The sequence below is a fragment of the Mus musculus genome, chromosome 1, assembly GCF_000001635.26.
Source record: "Mus musculus strain C57BL/6J chromosome 1, GRCm38.p6 C57BL/6J".
NCBI lineage: Eukaryota > Metazoa > Chordata > Mammalia > Rodentia > Muridae > Mus > Mus musculus.
Window position 1 is genome coordinate 55380395 of NC_000067.6, and position 25456 is coordinate 55405850.

Below are 25456 nucleotides of genomic sequence, written 5' to 3' on the forward strand. Positions count from 1 at the left end.
ACACTGAATCTGCTCGGACAATAGTGGATTCACCAAAACTCTTGGTGAGTTTAAGGGCCCATTTTCTTTCAAACCACCACACCCATCATTTGACTTTTTAAACTTTAGACAATAGAGATTAATGAGGCTCACTGCTGGGCTTTGGCTCCTTGTTGGTAAGGTAAAACAAGACACCGGTCTTGTTTTTGTCCTGAGAGCTTTTATTATTATTATTATCATCATTATTAATTTTATTACTATTTACATCCCCACCACAGTCCTTTGCCCCTCCCCTACCACATCTCCTCTTTCTTCTATTCAGAGAAGGGCAGGCCTCCTATGAATAGCAACCAAACATGGTGTAAGAAAGTTACAATATGACTAGACACTTCCTTTCATAGTAAAGCCGGATGAGCCAACCCAGTTTGAGGAAAAGGGTCACAAAAGGCAAAAGACAGGAAAAGAGTCAGGCAGCCCCTGCTCCCCCTGCCCCCTTCCCCCCCTCTCTTCCTTTCTTTCTTTTCTTCCACAAAAGCAGTTTTTATTTGAGGCAAGAAGTCTGACTTATAGGATTACAGTTCTAAGCACTCAAATTTAAGTGTTAGTGGCACAACTTGGGCTATCAATCTTGCTTCTCTTTGGTTGGAAAGGGTTCTAGTATTCTTACCTCCAGGTAGGTAATAAGAAAGACCAAGAAAGGCTGGAAGGTTTGCAATGTGCCACCCAGGGCGAGGGACACAGGACACAGAACACCTGCAAGGGCAGATGAACAGGTGTAAGTCGCTTGGGGAGGAGCAGGGCTTTGCAGCTTCAGACTTGTGTGTGGAAGGGTTCATTCTCGTGGTTGGCACAGCTCATCAAGACACACACCCTCCAGTTCCTGTTGTAGCTGAGTGGTCATGTCCTCGCTGCTCTGCTCAAAGTCAAAAGACCTTAAAGTCCTCAGCAATGCGAGCTGGTGTCTCAGATTGGGGATCACTACCAAGTTCCTTTGAATGGGGAACCGGATCAGCTCCTGGGCTGTAGTTGTATTGTACTTGGCTGCAATTGCCTTGGTCCTGGGATCCTCCAGGAGAGACGGGTCTTCAGGCTTGGCCCAGGGCCTGTCAGGAGAACCCAGGGGACTGTATGCCGACGCGATGTCTGTCGGCAGTACTCAGTCAGCTTCTCCTGAGTTAGGCACGGGTGGCACTCGATCTGGCTCACCGCCGACATATATTTTAAGCCAGGTTTGTTCAAGATCCTCTCAATCTGAAGAGAGTTGAAGCTGGAGACACCGATTGCTTTTATCAAACCTTCATCGACTAGCTGTTGTATAGCCAACTGTCACTAGGAATCATATTTCCAGTGGGAAAGAGTAGGGCCCAGGCTTGAAGCCCGTGGGCCAGTGAGTAAGACAGAGATCCAGCTAGTCCCGCTGCAGGTCGCTCAGTATCTTCTGGCAGGCTCCTTTCACCATGCTCTTGTCGTGGAACGTGCACCACAGCACGATGACGGTGAAGAGGTCCTGGCGAGTCACCACCTTCTCCTTGAGCTTCTCCTGGAGGACCACTCCCACCTCCTTCTCATTCTGGTGCCCCTGAGAGCAGTCAATGTGGCGTGGCGATACCCTACGCAACCTTCACAGCCTCAGTCACTGGCCAGAAGGGGACTTTCAGGTGCCCAGGCCCAGGGTAGGCATCTTTGCGCCGTTGTTGAGTTACAGATGGCTAGCCGTGATTGCGGCACGCTATACACCGGGACCCGCAAATGTGCGATTCTGTGGGTTTTCTTGTGGTGTCTTTGTCTCGTTTGGTTTCTAGGATAGTCCTCCTCCTCTTCTGAAGGATTCCTCAAGCTTTGCCTAATGTTTGGCTGTGGGTTTCTACATCTGTTTCCATCAGTTGCTGGAGGAATCCTCTCTTCTTTAGACACCAATCTATGAGTACAGCAGAATATCATTCGACAGCGATTTCTTTTTCTTCTTTTCTTTTCTCTTTGGTAACGCGGCTCACAAGGAGTTACCGAACTATGAGTCCAGCCCTGGAGCCGGGAGGGGCCTGTGAGAAAAGAACAAAGAGCCAGAGCTATCAATTTTTTTAACTTAATTCCCCACTGCTAATCAGCAGGTGTTAATCGCCAGACGCCAGCAGTTTCTGGCCTTAGACTAGAGAAGAGTTTAAAAAGGTAAATATTAGAGAAAGTACGCAACTTTTTCCAGGCAAAACTGAGTTTTGCCCCTGAAAGCCTACCATTGCTACTTTTCTCAGCACATGGTGCAGAGCTTGTTCCAGACTCTGGCTTTGCAGCTGAGCTTGAAATCAGGGTGGTGACACCTCTGGAAGCCTTTTTTATTGCACAGGATTGTTTTATCTATCCTGAGGTTTTTGTTTTTCCACATGAAGTTGAACATTGTGCTTTCAAGGTCTGTAAAGAATTGTGTTGGGATTTTGCTGAGGACAGCATTGAATCTGTAGATTGCTTTGGTAATACGGTTATTTTTACTATCTTAATCCTACTGAATTATGAGCCTGGGAGATCTTTCCATCTTCTCGTATCTTCTCCCTAAAAGTTTCTTTCTTTTATTTTTAATTTAAAAAATTAAATTGAAAAATATTTGAAATTGAGAGAGCAGACGGCCGAAGGTGAAATAAATCCAATTGCACAAAAAAAAAATGAAGAAAATCGTATTATAGATGAGTAATAATAAAAAAAGAAAGCTTTTTAAAAAAAACTAAAATAAATTTAAAATCACGTTAAACATATAACAAAACAAACGTTAAGGGTAAGAAAGAAATTTAATGGCAAAGTAGAGGTCAGTTCTCTCTGGGTCATCTAAAACTGAAATTTGCCAGGCGCCAGGCAGAGGGGATGATGGGTTTGGAGTGTCTTGGTTTTCCCCCTGTTGAGGTTGGGCCAGGCAGGGATCCCTTGTCTGCTTGGCCTTACGAACCTCCCTTCTTGTGCACCAGCACCCTCTGCTGGCCAGCCAGGCTCTCGCTTGCTCTGGAGACTTCCCAGTTTGTGTTAACTTCATTGTAAAAGTGCTTGGTTTTGAATTGCCTAGGAATCACGCCTGTGGGCTGAAGAGCCTTGGAAAACAAAAGCCAGCTATAGAAACAGGCAGCAGCCCACCCTCAACGCAAATTCCCTGGTGGAAGAAAGGAAGCGAATGTCGCACCCACACAGCAAGCCAGGAGGCCCCAATACAAAGAGAATTAGGAATCTAAGACATGGGAAGCCGCAGATCCCATAAACCCCAAGCCCAGTTGAGGGCTGCAGGGCAACCATAAAGCCTCCTATGTTCAAATCAGTGTTGGAAAAGCAACCCATTTCTTTGATAAAATGTATAAAGCAGAAATTACATGCATCCAAAAGTTATGTATGCAATTGTCAAGTTTTTATAGCATGGAAACCTTGTAGACTTTAATTCTGGGATGCTTCTGTTTTATGCTTTTTTTTTTCCAATTTTTTTATTAGGTATTTTCTTCATTTACATTTCGTTTTTTTTGTTTTGTTTTTTCATTAACAAGTTTTTCATTTATTATTCATTAACAATAATTTGATATAGAAAAGCAGGAAATATGAGCTTAGCTCTGTGTGCTCAACCAGGCATTTGTTCAGTATTTGAAATCAGAAGTTCCCAAACCCACTGTTGCTTTTTTTTTTTTTTACCTTTTCCTTCATTTATTTATTTTTTTAAAACATTTTTATTAGGTATTTTATTCATTTATATTTCCAATGCTATCCCAAAAGTCCCCCAAACCCTCCCCCCTATTCCCCTACCCACCCACTCCCACTTCTTGACACTGGCGTTCCCCTGTACTGAAGCATATAAAGTTTGCAAGACCAATGGGCCTCTCTTTCCAATGATGGCTGACCAGGCCATCTTCTGCTACATATGCAGCTAGAGACACGAGCTCTGGGGGGTACTGCTGAGTTCATATTGTTGTTCCACCTATAGGGTTGCAGACCCCTTTAGCTCCTTGGGTACTTTCTCTAGCTCCTCCATTGAGAGCCATGTGTTCCATCCAATAGCTGACTGTGAGCATCCACTTCTGTGTTTGCTAGGCCCCGGCACAGCCTTCCAAGAGACAGCTATATCTGGGTCCTTTCAGCAAAATCTTGCTGGCATATGCAATAGTGTCTGTGTGTGGAGGCTGATTATGGGATGGATCCCCAGGTGCGGCAGTCTCTAGATGGTCCATCCTTTCGTCTCAGCTCCAAAATTTGTCTCTGTAACTCCTTCCATGGGTGTTTTGTTCACAATTCTAAGAAGGGGCAAAGTGTCCACACTTTGGTCTTCCTTCTTCTTGAATTTCATGTGTTTTGCAAATTGTATCTTGGGTATTCTAAGTTTCTGGGTTAATATCCACTTATCAGTGAGTCCATATCATGTGAGTTCTTTTGTGATTGAGTTACCTCACTCAGGATGATACTGTCCAGATTCATCAATTTGCCTAGGAATTTCATAAATTAATTGTTTTTAATAGCTGAGCAGTACTCCATTGTGTAAATGTACCACATTTTCTGTATCCATTCCTCTGTTGAGGGACATCTGGGTTCTTTCCAGCTTCTGGCTATTATTTTCTTTTCCTTTTTTTTTATTAGGTATTTTCCTCATTTACATTTTCAATGCTATCCCAAAGGTCTCCCATACCCACCCCCCCAATCTCCTACCCACCCACTGCCCCTTTTTGGCCCTGGTGTTCCCCTGTACTGGGGCATATAAAGTTTGCAAGTCCAATGGGCCTCTCTTTGCAGTGATGACCGACTAGGCCATCTTTTGATACATATGCAGCTAAGGACAAGAGCTCCCGGGTACTGGTTAGTTCATATTGTTGTTCCACCTATAGGGTTGCAGTTCCCTTTAGCTCCTTGGGTAATTTCTCTAGCTCCTCCATAAGGGGCCGTGTGACCCATCCAATAGCTGACTGTGATCATCCACTTCTGTGTTTGCTAGGCCCCGGCATAGTCTCACAAGAAAGAGCTATATCTGGGTCCTTTCAGCAAAATCTTGCTAGTGTATGCAATGGTGTCAGCATTTGGAAGCTGATTATGGGATGGATCCCTGCATATGGCAATCACTAGATGGTCCATCCTTTCGTCACAGCTCCAAATTTTGTCTCTGTAACTCCTTCTATGGGTGTTTTGTTCCCATTTCTAAGAAAGGGTAGAGTGTCCACACTTTGGTCTTCGTTCTTCTTGAATTTCATGCGTTTGGCAAGTTGTATCTTATATCTTGGGTATCCTAAGTTTCTGGGCTAATATCCACTTATCAGTGAGTACATATTGTGCGAGTTCCTTTGTGATTGGGTTACTTCACTCAGGATGATACCCTCCAGGTCCATCCATTTGCCTAGGAATTTCATAAATTCATTTTTTTAATAGCTGAGTAGTATTCCATTGTGTAAATGTACCACATTTTCTGTATCCATTCCTCTGTTGAGGGGTATCTGGGTTCTTTCCAGCTTCTGGCTATTATAAATAAGGCTGCTATGAACATAGTGGAGCATGTGTTCTTCTTACCGGTTGGGACATCTTCTGGATATATGCCCAGGAGAGGTATTGCGGGATCCTCCGGTAGTACTATGTCCAATTTTCTGAGGAACCGCCAGACTGATTTCCAGAGTGGTTGTACAAGCTTGCAATCCCACCAACAATGGAGGAGTGTTCCCCTTTCTCCACATCCTCGCCAGCATCTGCTGTCACCTGAGTTTTTGATCTTAGCCATTCTGACTGGAGTGAAGTGGAATCTTAGTGTTGTTTTGATTTGCATTTCCCTGATGATTAAGGATGTTGAACATTTTTTCAGATGCTTCTCTGCCATTCGGTATTCCTCAGGTGAGAATTCTTTGTTCAGCTCTGAGCCCCATTTTTAATGGGGTTATTTGATTTTCTGGAGTCCATCTTCTTGAGTTCTTTATATATATTGGATATTAGTCTCCTATCCGATTTGGGATAGGTAAAGATCCTTTCCCAATCTGTTGGTGGACTTTTTGTCTTATAGACGGTGTCTTTTGCTTTGCAGAAGCTTTGCAATTTTATGAGGTCCCATTTATCGATTCTTGATCTTACAGCACAAGCCATTGTTGTTCTGTTCAGGAATTTTTCCCCTGTACCCATATCTTCAAGGCTTTTCCCTACTTTCTCCTCTATAAGTTTCAGTGTCTCTGGTTTTATGTGGAGTTCCTTAATCCACTTAGATATGACCTTAGTACAAGGAGATAGAAATGGATCAATTCGCATTCTTCTACATGATAACCGCCAGTTGTGCCAGCACCATTTGTTGAAAATGCTGTCTTTTTTCCACTGGATGGTTTTAGCTCCCTTGTCAAAGATCAAGTGACCATAGGTGTGTGGATTCATCTCTGGGTCTTCAATTCTGTTCCATTGGTCTACTTGTCTGTCGCTATACCAGTACCATGCAGTTTTGATCACAATTGCTCTGTACTACAGTTTTAGGTCCGGCATGGTGATTCCACCAGAGGTTCTTTTATCCTTGAGAAGAGTTTTTGCTATCCTCGGTTTTTTTTATTCCAGATGAATCTGCCGATTGCCCTTTCTAATTCGTTGAAGAATTGAGTTGGAATTTTGATGGGGATTGCATTGAATCTGTAGATTGCTTTTGGCAAGATAGCCATTTTTACAATGTTGATCCTGCCAATCCATGAGAATGGGAGATCTTTCCATCTTCTGAGATCTTCTTTAATTTCTTTCTTTAGAGACTTGAAGTTCTTATCATACAGATCTTTCACTTCCTTAGTTAGAGTCACGCCAAGGTATTATTTGTGACTATTGAGAAGGGTGTTGTTTCCCTAATTTCTTTCTCAGCCTGTTTATTCTTTGTGTAGAGAAAGGCCATTGACTTGTTTGAGTTTATTTTATATCCAGCTACTTCACCGAAGTTGTTTATCAGGCTTAGGAGTTCTCTGGTGGAATTTTTAGGGTCACTTATATATATTATCCTATCATCTGCAAAAAGTGATATTTTGACTTCATCTTTTCCAATTTGTATCCCCTTGATCTCCTTTTGTTGTCGAATTGCTCTGGCTAGGACTTCAAGTACAATGTTGAATAGGTAGGGCGAGAGTGGACAGCCTTGTCTAGTCCCTGATTTTAGTGGGATTGCTTCCAGCTTCTCACCATTTACTTTGATGTTGGCTATTGGTTTGCTGTAGATTGCTTTTATCATGTTTAGGTATGGGCCTTGAATTCCTGATCTTTCCAAGACTTTTATCATGAATGGATGTTGGGTTTTGTCAAATGCTTTCTCAGCATCTTACGAGACGATCATGTGGTTTTTGTCTTTGAGTTTGTTTATATACTGGATTACGTTGATGGATTTCCGTATATTGAACCATCCCTGCATCCCTGGGATGAAACCTACTTGGTCAGGATGGATGGTTGTTTTGATGTGTTCTTGGATTCGGTTAGCAAGTACTTTATTGAGTATTTTTGCATCGATATTCATAAGGGAAATTGGTCTGAAGTTCTCTATCTTTGTTGGGTCTTTTTGTGGTTTAGGTATCAGAGTAATAGTGGCTTCATAAAATGAGTTGGGTAGAGTACCTTCTACTTCTATCTTGTGGAATAGTTTGTGAAGAACTGGAATTAGATCTTCTTTGAAGGTCTGATAGAACTCTGCACTAAACCCGTCTGGTCCTGGGCTTTTTTTGGCTGGGAGACTATTAATAACTGCTTCTATTTCTTTAGGGGATATGGGACTGTTTAGATGATCAACTTGATCCTGATTCAACTTTGGTACCTGGTATCTGTCCAGAAATTTGTCCATTTCATCCAGGTTTTCCAGTTTTGTTGAGTATAGCCTTTTGTAGAAGGATCTGATGGTGTTTTGGATTTCTTCAGGATCTGTTGTTATGTCTCCCTTTTCATTTCTGATTTTGTTAATTAGGATGCTTTCCCTGTGCCCTTTAGTGAGTCTGGCTAAGGGTTTATCTATCTTGTTGATTTTCTCAAAGAGCCAGCACCTTGATTGGTTGATTCTTTGAACAGTTCTTCTTGTTTCCACTTGGTTGATTTCACCCCTGAGTTTGATTATTTCCTACCTTCTACTCCTCTTGGGTGAATTTGCTTCCTTTTCTTCTAGACGTTTTAGGTGTGTTGTCAAGCTGCTAATGTGTGCTCTCTCTAGTTTCTTTTTGGAGGCACTCAGAGCTATGAGTTTTCCTCTTAGGAATGCTTTCATTGTGTCCCATAAGTTTGGGTATGTTGTGGCTTCATTTTCATTAAACACCAAAAAGTCCTTAATTTCTTTCTTTATTCCTTCCTTGACCAAGGTATCATTGAGAAGAGTGTTGTTCAGTTTCCACGTGAATGTTGGCTTTCTATTATTTATGTTATTATTGAAGATCAGCCTTAGTCCATGGTGATCTGATATGATGGATGAGACAATTTCAATATTTTTGTATCTGTTGAGGCCTGTTTTGTGACCAATTATATGGTCAGTTTTGGAGAAGGTACCATGAGGTGCTGAGAAGAAGGTATATCCTTTTGTTCTAGGATAAAATGTTCTGTAGATATCTGTTAGATCCATTTGTTTTATAACTTCTGTAAGTTTCACTGTGTCCCTGTTTAGTTTCTGTTTCTATGATCTGTCCATTGATGAAAGTGGTGTGTTAAAGTCCCCTACTATTATTGTGTGAGGTGCAATGTGTGCTTTGAGCTTACTAAAGTTTCTTTTTAAAAATTTTTTTTAATTTAAAAAATTTTTTAATTAATTTTTTAATAATTAATTTTTTATTAGGCATTTTCCTCATTTACTTTTCCAATGCTATCCAAAAAGTCCCCAATACACTCCCCCACCACTCCCCTACCCACCCACTCCCCCTTTTTGGCCCTGGCGTTCCCCTGTACTGGGGCATATAAAGTTTGCAAGTCCAATGGGCCTCTCTTTCCAGTGATGGCCCACTAGGCCATCTTTTGATATATATGCAGCTAGACTCCAGAGCTCCGGGGTACTGGTTAGTTCATATTGTTGTTCCACCTATAGGGTTGCAGATCCCTTTAGCTCCTTGGGTACTTTCTCTAGCTCCTCCATTGGGGGCCCTGTGATCCATCCAATAGCTGACTGTGAGCATCCACTTCTGTGTTTGCTAGGCCCCGGCATTGTCTCACAAGAGACAGCTATATCTGAGTCCTTTCAGCAAAATCTTGCAAGTGTATGCAATGGTGTCAGCGTTTGGAAGCTGATTATGGGATGGATCCCTGGATATGGCAGTCTTTAGATGGGCCTTTCTGTACACAAAGGATATACAGGCTGAGAAAGAAATTAGGGAAACAACACCCTTCTCAATAGTCACAAACAATATAAAATACCTTGGCGTGACTCTAATTAAGGAAGTGAAAGATCTGTATGACAAGAACTTCAAGTCTCTGAAGAAAGAAATTAAAGAAGATCTCAGAAGATGGAAAGATCTCCCATGCTCATGGATTGGCAGGATCAACATTGTAAAAATGGCTATCTTGCCAAAAGCAATCTACAGATTCAATGCAATCCCCATCAAAATTCCAACTCAATTCTTCAACAAATTGGAAAGGGCAATCTCCAAATTCATATGGAATAACAAAAAACCTAGGATAGAAAAAACTCTTCTCAAGGATAAAAGTACCTCTGGTGGAATCACCATGCCTGACCTAAAGCTGTACTACAGAGCAATTGCGATAAAAACTGCATGGTACTGGTATAGCGACAGACAAGTAGACCAATGGAACAGAATTGAAGACCCTGAGATGAATCCACAGACCTGTGGTCACTTGATCTTTGACAAAGGAGCTAAAACCATCCAGTGGAAAAAAGACAGCATTTTCAACAAATGGTGGTGGCACAACTGGCGGTTATCATGTAGAGGAATGCTAATTGATCCATTCCTATCTCCTTGTACTAAGGTCAAATCTAAGTGGATTAAGGAACTTCACATAAAACCAGAGACTCTGAAACTTATAGAGGAGAAAGTAGGGAAAAGCCTCGAAGATATGGGCACAGGGGAAAAATTCCTGAATAGAACAGCAATGGCTTGTGCTGTAAGATCGAGAATTGACAAATGGGACCTCATGAAACTCCAAAGCTTCTGCAAGGCAAAAGACACCGTCAATAAGACAAAAAGTCCACCAAGAGATTGGGTAAGGATCTTTACCTATCCTAAGTCAGATAGCGGACTAATATCCAATATATATAAAGAACTCAAGAAGGTGGACTCCAGAAAATCAAATAACCCCATTAAAAATGGGGCTCAAAACTGAACAAAGAATTCTCACCTGAGGAATACTGAATGGCAGAGAAGCACCTGAAAAAATGTTCAGCATCCTTAATCATCAGGGAATTGCAACTCAAAACAACCCTGAGATTCCACCTCACACCAGTCAGATTGCTAAGATCAAAAATTCAGGTGACAGCAGATGCTGGCGAGGATGTGGAGAAAGAGGAACACTCCTCCATTCTTGGTGGGATTGCAGGCTTGTACAACCACTCTGGAAATCAGTTTGGTGTTTCCTCAGTAAATTGGACATAGTACTACCAGAGGATCCAGCAATACCTCTCCTGGGCATATATCCAGAAGATGTTCCAACCAGTAAGAAGGACACATGCTCCACTATGTTCATAGCAGCCTTATTTATAATAGCCAGAAGCTGGAAAGAACTCAGATGCCCCTCAACAGAGGAATGGATACAGAAAATGTGGTACATTTACACAATGGAGTACTACTCAGCTATTAAAAGGAATGAATTTATGAAATTCCTAGGCAAATGGATGGACCTGGAGGCCATCATCCTGAGTGAGGTAACTCAATCACAAAGGAACTCACACAATATGTACTCACTCATAAGTGGATATTAGCCCAAAAACTTAGGATTCCCAAGATATAAGATACTAAAGTTTCTTTAATTAATGTGGCTGCCCTTGCTTTTGGAGCATAGATATTCAGAATTGAGAGTTCCTCTTGGAAGATTTTACCTTTGATGTGTATGAAGTGCCCCTCCTTGTCTTTTTTGATGACTTTGGGTTGGAAGTCGATTCTATTAGATATTAAAATGGCTACTCCAGCTTGTTTCTTCATACCATTTTCTTGGAAAATTGTTTTCCAGCCTTTCCCTCTGAGGTAGTTTTTGTCTTTTTCCCTGAGATGATTTTCCTGTAAGCAGCAGAATTTTGGGTCCTGTTTGTGTAGCCAGTTTGTTAGTCTATATCTTTTTACTGGTGAGTTGATTCCGTTGATATTAAGAGATATTAAGGAAAAGTAATTGTTGCTTTCTATTATTTTTGTTGCTAGAGTTGGCATTCTGTTTTTGTGGCTTTTTTTTTTAGGCTTGTTGAAGTATTACTTTCTTGCTTTTTCTAGGATGTGGTTTCTCTCCTTGTATTGTTTTTTTTTTTTTTTCTGTTATTATCCTTTGAAGGGCTGGATTCGTGGAAAGATAATATGTGAATTTGGTTTTGTCATGGAATACTTTGGTTTCTCCATCTATGGTAATTTAGAGTTTGCCTGGGTATAGTTACCTGGGCTGGAATTTGTGTTCTCTTAGTGTCTTCATAACATCTGTCCCGGATCTTCTGGCTTTCATAGTCTCTGATGAAAAATCTGGTGTAATTCTGATATGCCTGCCTTTATATGTTACTTGACCTTTTTCCCTTACTGCTTTTAATATTCTATCTTTATTTAGTGCATTTGTTGTTCTGATTATTATGTGTCGGGAGGAATTTCTTTTCTGGTCCAGTCTATTTGGAGTTCTGTAGGCTTCTTGTATGTTCATGGGCAACTCTTTTCTTTAGGTTTGGGAAGTTTTCTTCTATAATTTTGTTGAAGATATTTGCTGGCCCTTTAAGTTGAAAATCTTCATTCTCATCTACTCCTATTATCCTTATCCGTAGGTTTGGTCTTCTCATTGTGTCCTGGATTTCCTGGATGTTTTGAGTTAGTATCTTTTTGCATTTTGCATTGTCTTTGATTGTTGTGCTGATGTTCTCTATGGAATCTTCTGCACCTGAGATTCTCTCTTCCATCTCTTGTATTCTGTTGCTGATGCTCACATCTATGGTTCCAGATTTCTTTCCTAGGGTTTATATCTCCAGCGTTGCCCCATTTTGGGTTTTCTCTATTGTGTCTACTTCCCTTTTTAGGTCTAGTATGGTTTTGTTCATTTCCATCACCTGTTTGGATGTGTTTCTCTCTTTTTCTTTAAGGACTTATAACTCTTTAGCTGTGTTCTCCTGTATTTCTTTAAGTGAGTTATTAAAGTCCTTCTTGATATCCTCTACCATTATCATGAGATATGCCTTTAAATCTGGGTCTACCTTTTCGGGTTTGTTGGGGTACCCAGGACTGGCTGAGGTGGGAGTGCTGGGTTCTGATGACAGTGAGTGGTCTTGGTTTCTGTTAGTAAGATTCTTACATCTGCCTTTTGCCATCTGGTAATCTTTGGAGTCAGTTGTTATAGTTGTCTCTGGTTAGAGCTTGTTCCTTTCGTGATTCTGTTAGCCTCTACCAGCAGACCTGGGAGACTAGTTCTCTCCTGAGTTTCAGTGGTTAGAGCACTCTCTGCAGATAAGCTCTCCTCTTGCAGAGAAGGTGCACAGATATCTGTTGATTGGATTTGCCTCCTGGCAGAAGATGAAGGCCCGAATCAGGGCCTGTCCCAGAAGCTGTTAGCTTCTGTAGTCCACACTCTCACCTGTGCAGACTAGTCTTGGCGGGATCTCGCTCCCGCGGATGCTCCGGCAAAGTCCTCCTGGGCGGGGTGGACACCTCTCCTCTGGCAGGGAAGGTGTCCGGATGTCTGGAGCCTCTGCAGACTAGTCTTGGCAGGATCCAGGAACCAAGATGTCTCTGGCAGATGCTCTGGCAACCTACTCTTTTTTAGTCATTTAAAGAAGCACAGCTTGAGTAATGTATATGTGATTTTGATTGCCTTTTGCCGAAAGACTTTATGTTTAGGAACATTTTACCTTCAGAATTCTTTGAACAGTAGTACATCCACTATATATCACAAACAGCACATGTAAAAGCAGGACTCCACAGGAAGAGTTATTACTAAGAACATATTAAGTCAAAGGCTCAGTATAAGGCGCTTGATTCACCTTTTCATTGTACACCAACTGCTTTCATCTCTTGACCAACTTTGCTGTCTTGTAATTTCTTCCCATTTTCATCTTGTCCTTCAATTTGATGCATGAGGTATTTTCCTGGGTCTTATGACTCTCTTGGGTCATACTTCTTATACTCTTAGGCACTTTGAAAATATTACCTAATCTATAGAAATATGTCTCTTCCTGATATTTTAAGGACCTATCTATGAACATTTGTTGAATTATCATTTGCATGCTCCTCTAGCACCTGCAGTTTTCCTGAATGGTGGGTGATCATTGCTCTGCTACCCACTGTCATTTTATATTGAAGATAGGGCATTGTGTAGCATTGTGCACAAGGAAATCCGGCCAAAGTGAGTGGCTGATATGCAGCCCTTGTTCTTCTACTCATGTTACCTCAGAGCTCTGTACATCCAACAGGGTTGCTATTTTTACTAAAAAGGTACTATATGGGATAGTTGAAGCCTTCACTAAATATAACTTTTTTATGCATAAAATGATATCAGGGAACACTTGTTTATAGCCGTCATGTTTTATTATCACAGTGTATTATATATATAACTGCTTGGCATTTAGAAAGAAAATTCATACTGGTGAGTTTTGCAAGTTGGGTTTCTCAGGAAACAGACTGTGACCTTTGCATATAGGAAACTTTTTTATTGTTTTTGGCCCTGGGCCCTGGGAACAGCACTTAAGAGGAGTAGGGGAAACAAGGCTGGCTAGACCAATTGAATGGTGTTGTGGTTGCACCAAAGCCTTAGTCAGGCATGGAGTGACCTTTCAGGGTTGTTCCTTAGACCTGGTATTTTAAGTCTTCTCTTTGTTGCCTTCTGTATCCACCCACACTCATTGGATTTGGGCCTGTTCCTTTGGAAGAGACTTGACTGTGGACAAAATGGTGCTGTTTAAATGATGGAAGTTTCTGGAAAGGGAGTCAACCAACCTCAGTCAACACTCCTAGAACTTGGGCTCAGTGCTGGGGAAGCAATGTGGCTGGCTCACCAAAGTATGTACTAAAGTGAGTTGATTTCTTTTGAATGACTTTTTTCTTCATACAATTTAGGCGGTTATTATTGCTTGTTTTAGGTTGAAGGAAAACATGATAGAAATGGGGTAATTCACAGAGAAATTAAAATTAAATTTTGTTGTCTTTAGGGAAGGTTCCTTAGTAATTATGAGGAAAGAGTGACTATTGGGATCATAAAACTGATAATTTAATACTGTGACATCTAAACTCTACAAAGTATAGTGTATCTGGCAACTGGAATGTAGAGGGATTTTAGTCCAGCAGCATGGCTGTCTGTCAAGGAATCACATCCAAAGGCCTAGGTCTGTGTGATTTTGCTGGAATACAGACACACTTTTAAGGTAAAATTAGTCTGTAGAAGAAAGTAGCCTTGTTTGAGGTTTGAGAGTGCCTTCTAATTGAGGAGCAGACAAAAGTAAGGAATCAGAGCAAGATCTGATAGAATTAATCAGAAATAGAATGCACCTAATTCTCATGAGAACAGCAGGGGGGTTGGGGAAGAGAGAGAGGAGAGAGAGGTGTAAAGGAATGTCCCCTCTTCTCTAGGTTTGCAGACTGACCCCATTTCATCATACATAGTTCCTATGATCTTCACCCGATGACATGGTTTGAATGTGAAATGCTCTAATGTGTTTGTACACTAGGTCCTCGAGTGCTGTCCTTCAGGAGGTGGGGTCTGGCTGGCAGGTCTTTGAGAGTTACCCTTGCTTCCTGTTTTGTCTTGCGTTCTCTGCTTATCAGAATGTGCTATATGAAGACTTGCCATCACATGCTCCCCGTACCACACCTATAACTGTTCTCACTATCATGCCTTTCCCGCTGTGATGAGTTGAAGTCCATCTGAATGTGTGAGCCAAAATAAACCCCTCTTCCCTTGATTCTGAAGAACCTTTTACCAAATAGAAAAAAAGACAGCATTTTCAAAAAAAAAAATGGTGCTGGTTCAACTGGCAGTTTGCATGTAGAAGAATGCAAATTAATCTATTCCTAGCTCCTTGCACAAAGCTCAAGTCCAAGTGGATCAAGGACCTCCACATAAAACCAGATACACTGGATCTAATAGAAGAGAAAGTGGGGAAGAGCCTTGAACACATGGCACAGGGGAAATTTTCCTGAACAGAAAACCAATGGCTGGTGGGGTGGGAGAGTGTGGGTGGGTGGGGGAGCACTGTCATACAGGCAAAGGGGAGGGGAGAGGGCAGATGTGGAATGGGGGGGCTGGTGGAGGGGTAACCTGGAAGTAGGATATCATTTGAGATGTAAGCAAATGGAATGATTAATTAAAAAAAATAAAGAAAAAAAGATTTACTAAGACTTGCATGTGGTAGAAAGGAAAGGACTTCTGAAAGTAAAAAGAAAGGACATATAAGCACCTTACCTTGCTTTCGGCAGAGGAGCTTCTTGTTGTGTCTCTGCATTTGCCATCACATTTTGTGTCTAAACTCATGTAAGGCTGAGCTTCTTGAAGTGCTAAATGTTTTTTGCAAACAACCAGAATTCAAGGGTACCATTTAAGTCTGTGGGGGAGCATCACTCATCAACACAGCTTGGGCTTGGTTTTAGACCAGAGAGTGCTATATAGTGATTCGTAGACTCAGGGTTTTATCTCTGCTGTGTGCTCTTGAAAAACCTGTAGAACATATGTTTTCCATCCTCCACATAAGGGTGACAGCATTTGCTGTATGAAACTATTACAAACAGTAAATTAGATAGTGCAAGGAAAGCCAGCATTTAGTAATTGATCCTCAGTTCTCTTTCTTTTTTTCTGAATATATATCCTTGTGAATAGAGAAAAACTATCTACAGTGCAGAAATTAAGAGAGAGGGTTCTCACCGTTATCAAGTAAAGCTAACAAAGCAAAAAAGTAAATGAATTTAAAAATGAGTAGTACAGCCTTGATTGGCTGATGGAGCACTATGAATTGCCTTGTTTACAAATGAGTCACTAAACCTCAGCTTATATTGCTTGCTTCTTTGGCCCTATTCTGTGGCATTATTTAATTCAATTTGGGTTAATCAATCAATTGATCTACAATTTTTATTTTTTGCTTAGGTTATTTTAAATCTTATTTTTGTCTGGGTTTTCAGCTCATTTGATTATGGATTCATAATTGAAAGCTTTTCTTTACCTTTTTGGTTTTGTCCTTTATAGATGGTAGACACGAACAATGGCTGTTAGAGTAGGAGAACTTCTTAGGGATGCCCTGATTACTGGCCAATCCCTCTGGGAGGTACCAGTTTTTTTCTCATCAGATTTTTGCCTTCTTTTGTTTACTCTCCTTGACTCCTCTTTCTCATGATCCCTTCCCATCGTTGCTTGTAGCTTAGTTTTCTGTAAGGAAATTCCCTTCATTTTCAGTGTGCTTGGTGAATAGTTCCTTTACTTAACTGAAGTTGCTATTCATGTGAATTGTTACAATGGTGTATGCCAGTGAGTGTGGGAGAGGAGGCAGGGTAACCCAACAGGAAGGAGTTCCATGCTATTGGTGATACACCTCCACCTTCATTCCATTATGGTACTCGACTTTGACATAACAAAGTGAGCATGCTCCAAAGAGATTTCTGTATGTTTTGTTTATATAATCACTGGGTTTTGAGGATACATACCCTATCTGTCTGTCATCCATCTGTCTGTCTCTCTGCTGTCTGTCTATCTTTTCTTATCTTTCAATCATGTATCTGTTATTCACATATTTCTCTATAGTAGTATGTATGCATTTAAAGTCCTACACTAAAGTGTTTTAAGATGAAGCAAACATTGTCTTGGTAATGAAAATAGCTTCATTGGCTAGTATACTATGACAATGTCCTTTTAAGATCTTCAGCTATTTTCAGAGGTACAGGTCCTTATCTATAGGTTAAACTATTGTTTTGAGGGTTTTGTCTTTTGTATATATTACATAATATAGCTGGTGTATTGTGAACTGCAGTTGAGAAGTTGATTCAGGAGGATTGCCACAAGTTCAAGGCCAGCCTGGATTACATAGTAAATTCCAGGCCAGCCTGGGCTACATAGAGAGATATAGTTACCAGCAGAACAGAACAGAACAGAACAGAACAGAACAGAACAGAACAGAACAGAACATTCTATTGGTTCTACTGGTAAAAATATTAAGGTATTTTAAGGGAAAAACTGGTGTTTCCAGAACATTAAGTTGACAGCTCCAATTCATATTTAGTTTGTGAGTCAAATTAAACAAATTTAAAATAACACCATACAGTTTAAACTAAAGTAACCCAGTGTATGAATGGTTTAAAAACTGCTGGGGCACCTCTGCACTCACACCTTTGCAGATGAAGTCTCATGGAGTAGTCCAGACTGTCCTGGAACTCACAATGTAACCAGGCTGCTTTCACACTTGCAAGTCTGTCTGAGTTGCTTGTTTCTTTCTTGGTTTATAGGCATCGTGGTGGCTATTTTGCTTCCATCAGCTTGACACAGGGTCATCGTGGAACCTCAACTGAGAAAATGCCTCCGTCAGATTGGTCTGTAGGCATGTCTATTGGCGTTTTATTGATTAATGGTCACTATGGGAGGGCCCTGTGTACAGTGGGCAGTGCCATCCTTTTGTTGTGGTCTTGGGTTATATAAGAAAGCAGGCTGAAGAAACCATGGGGAACAACCAGTAAGCAGTGTTCCTCCATGGCCTCTGCTTCAGTTCCTGTGTCTAAGTTCTCGCTCAAGCTGCTGATCTGACTTCCTTCATGATGGACTGTGATTGGGACATCTAAGCAGAAACAAACCCTTTCCTCACCAGGTTGCTTTTGGTGATGATGTCCTTCACAACACTAGAAAACAACTCAAGACAAGCACATACTACCACGATTAGCCTAAAACCATTTGCCAGATTTTAAGTATTCACCAGAATTGTCCCTGATACATGAAGCTTTACAGTGATGTTTAAACAGTTCCTCAATTCTGGGTTATTTTAGTTTATATACTATAATTTTAAAATTAATTTGACTGAGCTAACAAACCAGGCAAAGATGTGCAGTTGTCAATCTCTTTTCTTGGAACCTCTGAATCTCTTCCAAAAATATGCTCCACTTACATCTCCCAATTCTCTCTCTCTCTCTCTCTCTCTCTCTCATATACATACATACATACACACACACACACACACACACATATGGCAAAGTGAGAATGACAACAGAATCTTTTTTTTTTTGAGATAGGGTCTCATTGTGATATGGAGCTGATTATATAATCCCTTTACTTGCACTTAAAACCACTTAAAATTCCTCCTGACCCAGTCTCTCAAAAGTGCTGTTAGTTCGAGGCCAGCCTGGTCTACCAAGTGAGTTCCAGGACAGCCAGGGCTATACAGAGAAACCCTGTCTCAAAACAACAACAACAACAACAAAAAAACCCCCAATAAAACAAAACAACAACAACAAAATGTGCTGAGATCACAGGAATGAGCCAACATGCTTTTCTAGAATCTGCACACTGAACACACAAAATATCTCAATTTACTTATTCATATATTTAGATGAATATAAATGTGAGCCCTAGTATTTTCTTCCCACCATTTTTGGAGACCATTGCTGTAGTTTAAGAGTTTGAGAAAAAAAAAATCATTAACTCCTCAGTATGTGTCCATTACGTTTACACTGTGTAAAAGCAAATAAGATCCAAATTTTATTCTAAAGTAGAAGCAGATACACATGAGATGGACCAAGATAGCACAACAAATGTAAAAGGTATTAATGAAGGTTAAAAAGTAACTTGATATTTCACACAGCCAAGTCATGAATGCTTGAGATTACATTCAGTGGGCTCCCACTAATCTGATGATCCTAGATTCTAGGACCTAGAGTCTAAAGGAAGAGAAGTAGATCAGCTAGAGAGGAAGAAGCCGGGGTTGTAGACAGTAGCCATGGCCTCATGGGCTAAAGTACTTGTATTTTCTTCAGAGAGCACTAGGAAGCCAACGAGGTATAAAGTGGAGAAAGTAGACACGCTTTATGCTCACACCTCCAGCTGCAACGTGGAAGAAAGATAAACACTACAACATAATATGGGGTCGCTATAACCAAATTAATTTGTATTAGATGGGACTCTGAACTGATAACCTAGCGGTAAACAAAAGTATGCATAAGAATTTACTGTATGACGAAAAAGATAATTCTTTTAGGCAAGAAAACTCATAAAACTCACAAGTCCGTATATGCACACATTTAAATCAAATTTTAATATAAGTATAGGAAGAATAAATATTTACTATGTAAAAAGCAATATAATAATATAATAAAGTTTTTTTTTTGTTGTTACAAAACTTAACATGAATGCCAAGATTAAGCTGTCAGGTTAGGTCTTGAACTCCCATTTTGGTTAGGGTAAAATTGGAAGAATGAGCTCTTCAACTTCATTTTATGGAATACAGCATTGTGCAATGCTTGTCCATATCACGCTACTTTATAGAGTCAATTGAGCTCTTTGCTGCTGCTTAATATCCGAGGTGTTTCCTGAAACATGCCTTTTAATCTCTCACAAGCAATTGTGATGCTATCTGAACTGTTTAACCAGCACACTTTATATAGAACAGAGCATGCACGGCACAAGTGCTAAGTGTGGTTCAACATCTGCTGCTACTCTGCTGCAGGCTGAGGGTAGAGGCGGCTGTATCCATGGTGACCCATATGACTCAGTGGGAGTGGGAGCTTCAGGATTGTCGCAGGGATTAATGGCAGAGCAAATGTGGGCCAACAGCTTCACCAGACATTTGGCCTTACAGATTTTTTTTATTATTATTAAAGAAAGGACTCAGTTTTAAGATAGGGATTCATTTCATAAAGTAGACAAACATATAGACAGACAAAGCCATATAATGGAAAACTTAGAACACAAAAGATATAAGAAATCATCCTGGCCATATGGCTCATGGGGTAAAGGTGCTTGCTGCCAGTCCTTATAACTTGAGTTTGATCCCCCAGAACCCATATGGCAGGAGGAGCAAGCTGTCTTTTGACCTTCACACTAGGATCCTTGTACACACACAAATAAGTAAGATGTAAAAAAGAAAAATAATCTAAAAAGAAACCATACTTTACTACTGTGTTACTATTCAACTAAAACCTCTATTACATTTTTAAATGATTACTCCTCCTAAAAGACTTGAGGTGAATGTATCAATAAGATTTATAAAGAAGCTGCAGAAGTAATTTATCAAAACCCTAAGGTTAAGAATGATTGGAGAAACAAACAACCATATTATCTTCCAGTGGGATCTATATTGCTAAAAGACACATAAGCTCCATGTATTGGCTACAGTTAGAGGGGTCCTATGTACAATATGGAGATGTGGGGTGGGTACCTGGGATGAGGGGAAGGAAAATCAGTTTATTTGTTTTTGCACTGAAAGCATCAGACATCAGATTTATGTTCATTTTGAAGAGTTTTATTATTATCATCATCATCATCATTATTATTATTTATAAAAAACTAATTGTATACATAGAAAAGGTGCCAGTTGTCAAATCAAACAAGGCCTCAAGGGCCTTTCGACATAGTTCAATAGTACTTTCCATAAATGTGCCTGTGGCTTCTGCATCAGTAGGGACATAGCCATGGCGTGAGCTTGCACTCCAGGATCCCTGTCAAAGTATGCCGATACACAGAAAACGAGTCCACTCCGCCTGTATGTTTTACATTTACCCTGCATGCACAGATGGTTCCCGGATGGCTGGCTGACTCCTGGTAGTGTACCTTAGCTTTAGAGTATTAGAGTGGCTATGTTGTGCTAATGGAAGAGGCTTGTGCACTCTGCAGGGAGTGGGCCTTTCCCCCCCATAGGAGAGAAGTAGCAGTTATCAGATGTTGAGAAAATATATCTTGAATTTAATGTTTTCAGTTCTTTAAAGCCTTACTAAATTGGAATATTATATCTATTACAAGCAACCTATAATTTCTCATTCTTGTAGAGCCTATCATGGAATGGAGTTTATGTATACTTTGAGAAAATGTTAGTTGATTTTTCTGTTTTTATTACTGAAATTTCCTACTTAATTTCTTAAATAGGCAACAATTTATCTTAGGGAAAGTTTCACCAAAATTGAACAATCTTTAAGTTTTGCTTAGGTTTTCTTTACTGTGTATTTATGCTGCTATAATATTTTATTACAATCACCCTACAAATGTCACTTCCTTGTCCTATCGAGTTGGTGGAACACAGCACTGCTCCTGGATCACAGTCAGTGGATTTGTTAAGAAAACTTTAAAGGCCCCTCACATTAAAGTATTACCAAACAGGCAGATGGGAGAATACATGTTTCCTTACACAAACCAATTTGTTGTGTTGATAACATAGAATTTATCCTAATCAGCTTTCAAACACTGCATTAAATAACTAAGATAATGTGGAGAGTAAAGGTTATTTTGCCCCACAGTTTTGGAGACTTCAACCTGTGACTTATTAAACTTGTTGCTTTGGGCCTAAACATGGAATGCATGTGAGAGTATGTGTGGAATGCATGTTTGAGTATGTGTGGGATGCATGTTAGAGTATGTATGAGATGCATGTTAGAATATGTGTGGCTTGCATGTTAGAGTATGTATGGGATGCATGTTAGAGTATTGTGGGTTGCATGTTAGAGTATGCATGGGATGCATGTTAGAGTATTGTGGGTTGCATGTTAGAGTATGCATGGGTTGCATGTTAGAGTATGTGTGGGATGCATGGTTGAGTATGCTGCCCAAAGACAATTCTGTTCTTTGGCTACTTTCAGGACTTTGAGAAGGGACATATTTAGTTAAGACACTATGATCCTATTCTTGTTCCTACATTAATAATCTCCTTGCTAAATTATTTTCACCCACAGTTTTTTCTCCTTCCTTTTTTATAAGTAATGTCTGCAATACTAGATTGGTAGATTGGAAAATGGGAATGTACCTGGGTATCCTGTCTGTGGAGATATTCAATTGTGTGGTCTGTTATACTGACCCCTATTTGTTTCTCTGAAATATAGGGTGTAATTTCTATGTAAGCAAAACTTTGCCAATTTTAATTGTTAGTGTATCTCTAGTTCTCAGAACTGCCTGAACCAAAGCAAGTGTTCTTTTTAAAAAATATTTATTTATTTATTATATGTAATTACACTGTAGCTGTCTTCAGACACTCCAGAAGAGGGCATCAGATCTCATATGGATGGTTGTGAGCCACTGTGTGGTTGCTGGGATTTGAACTCAGGACCTTTGGAAGAGCAGTTGGCGCTCTTAACCGCTAGCCATCTCACCAGCCCCAAAGCAAGTGTTCTAAAGATATTCATGGATAGATTTCTGTAGTGTTTCAATATGACAAAACAATCACTTTGGCTTAAAAAAAAATGACCCTATCACTTCTCACACGATGAGATTTCTAGTACTCAAGGATCCCAGAATCCCACTTGAGAGAAGAAATCAAAGATAAGAATTAGCAGCAGCAGAACAAGCTGAGAGCACTTGTGAGTTGGGGTAACTCGGAATCTGAGACTCCACTTAACAACTAGGCAGAAACCGAGCCAGGTCTAATAAACCTGAAAATGCGTAGCTGAAAATACGTAGCTGAAAGTCAAATAGGCCAGCTTGGCGCTGCTCATCGCGGGAAGTCACTTCAGAACTGAACTCTGGACCTAAGAAATAGCCAGTGAGAAAAATCAAGACTCCCTCTATTGCTGAGACATCACAGTGAGAGAGTAATTTTGATAACTACTTTCTATGTGCCAGATAATTCCTTGTAAAGAATTCTACTCCATTTTACATATAAGGAAACTAAGAATCAAAAGTTTCAAGTAGAGGCCTGCAAGGTCTCTATGTGACTCACTGGATGAAAGCACTTATCAAACCTGACAATTTGATTTCAATTCCTGTAATCCACATGGTTGGAAGAGAGAACTAATTGCTCCAAGTTATCTTATAACCTCTGCACACACCTACGGTGCGCATGTGCGCACACCCCCCCCCCCACTCTCCACAAAATAATAAATAAAACATAATTTAAATTAGGCTTGAAGTCGCTTGCTGAAAGCTACAACCAGCTAAAAAGCAAGAGAATCAGAGATATGTGCTAGATGGTAATTTCAGAGCCCGTGTTCTTCCTGCTACATGCGTTTCTCATAATAAGTAAGTTCCATCCAGGCACCATTGTCCTGGAGACTAAAAAATGGTTCCTCCACTCCCAATGTCATTCATGCTGGTTATGACAATGTCTTGCAGCAGGCCCAGCCCCAGCCCCATTGCTCCTAGAGTTTGGATCTTGACTGTCCCCCAAACCCCATGCAACTTTGCTCTCTTGGGAGGTGGTAGAACCGTAAGAGTTGGGACTTAGTGGGAGTTTTTCTTGCATCAGGAGAATGCCCTTGCAGGAAACTGTGACCTTGGTCTCTTCTTGCTCTGATTTCTTGCCTCTGTGAGATAAGCAGGCACATGGGGGCATTTTTAAATTTAAAATGGCAGGCAGGAGAAGCCTTCTGAGCTTATGGCAGGAGACAGCAGAAATGAAAGACCCTTTAGATGTACTCCAATATTCTCAAGGCCGAGTGAGTTAGACAACCTCCCTGAAGAGCTCAGAGTCTTCAGCAGTTTCTGTGCATTTGTGCTCGCAGAAGGTCACAAGGGACGAGTGCAAAGGAAGGGAAGATGGAGTGCAACTGGTCGGTCGTGAGTGGAAACAAAACATTTTGCAAACCATATGCTCTATGGATGTAAATATATATGGATATAAATATATAATCATATATGGGTATATGGATGTAAATGTGTATGGAAAAAATATATATGGATATAAAGGCACACAAGCCTGTAGGATAGGAAACACTGGTATATAAGACTCATATAGGAAAATGACGAGGGAGATATCTGCAGCTTTACAGTCTTCAAAGGACAGCTCACAAGTGGCAAGTTGACAAAAGTATCAGAAAGCAGACACCCTGACATCTGTAAAAGACAAAGTTAGGTGTAATAATGAGAGAGCATCAGAAAAACAGTAGCCTAAAATTGGCTATACTTCTGAGGACAAAATATATTTTCTATGTAACAGTTATGAGAAGAAGCGCTTGCTATTTCGGTTGTAGTTCTCAACATCTCACTAGAGGGCAGTGTTGCTTCTAAAACCAGAGCTGGCCTCTCATCTAGAGGACACTCATTTCTGGGTTGCACGTATATTTAAAGAAAAGGTAAAGTCAAGTCTTTCCAGTCTTCCCTAGGAGATGGTAAATGTCAAATGTGAATTCTCCCAAGAGCCCCATCCAATTTTGACTGGTTGTAGCCCCAGGGGAGCCAGATAAAAAAAGTGAAGAGAGCTTGGAAGGAACTGGGTAGCAGATCTGATTTTAGTGTCTGTACTAACCAGTCAGTAGACAAGGTCCTTGGGCTTTCATTTCCTCTGTTAAATAAAAGAGCTGCCCTAGATGACTCCTAACACCCCAGCTCATCCTTAAAATGCTAGAATTTTAATAAATTTCTGGCCCTGAAGGGCTGAAAAATTTCTTGGTGCTATTGGCCACGTAAGGAAGAAGTAAAATCTTGAATTATGAAATAATTAGTAATTTAAATGCATTTAATGATCTAAGTGAGATTCAGTACGTCGTCCAACTCTCCAGGGACCTTAGAGCCATTGTCTACATTTGCTCATGGTGTGATTAATGCTACCGAATCCCTGCTCTCCTCTTGGTTACTAGCTTGGTGGAAGGAGCAAAATGTAATGATTTAGAATTATATGTAGAAAGGAGGCTGGACCCTCGTCGAGAACGGTTTAGGGTAGAGACTAAACCTGCCAATGACCTTGTCGCTATGTGGCTTCCATCATCTCTGTGTTTCATTCGGCGGCGTTCCCAGGGTTTTCGTTGCTCTGCTTCCTCTTACCCTACCTACCCCTTAAACCCAACTCCTTGTTGTATTGACTCAGATTACTGAGTGAATGTAGAATCCGCTCATAGAACCCGAGACAAACTGTGGAACTCCAGGGTCCTAGTGCGTGGACTTCACTTCTAAGGATTGGCAGGAGAGCCAGTGATTGACCCTTGGCTGTGCCAAGTGTCACTACTACACCCCTCCAAACACTCTAACCTTCTCGCTCAACATCTTCTTTATTCCAGATTTGCTGTTTTGCAGTGTTTCCTCCGTCATCTCACTGCCGCCCGCAAACCACCCCACCCGCGTCCCATTTCTTGAACCTTCAGGCCGCTTTCGTCTCCTTTCTAAACTTCCTAAAATGTACTCTGAGTGCCTGTGGGTGCGCACACTGGCGCGCGCATCCTCGCCTAGTACCGGGGCCAGCTGGGCTGGGCAGGCTCCGAGCAACAGAACACATTCCATTCTTCGCGCTCGGGCACACCCCTCCGCGGTGAGGATTGGTCGGCCCGAACCCCCTCGGTGAGCCTCGGCTCCT

The 25456-nt window shown here is 40.8% G+C and overlaps 1 pseudogene; it reads right to left on the reverse strand.

Moving 5' to 3' along the window:
- Nucleotides 1–789: 789 nt before the first annotated feature.
- On the reverse strand, nucleotides 790–25194 carry Gm8531 (annotated as a pseudogene).
- Nucleotides 25195–25456: the final 262 nt, after the last annotated feature.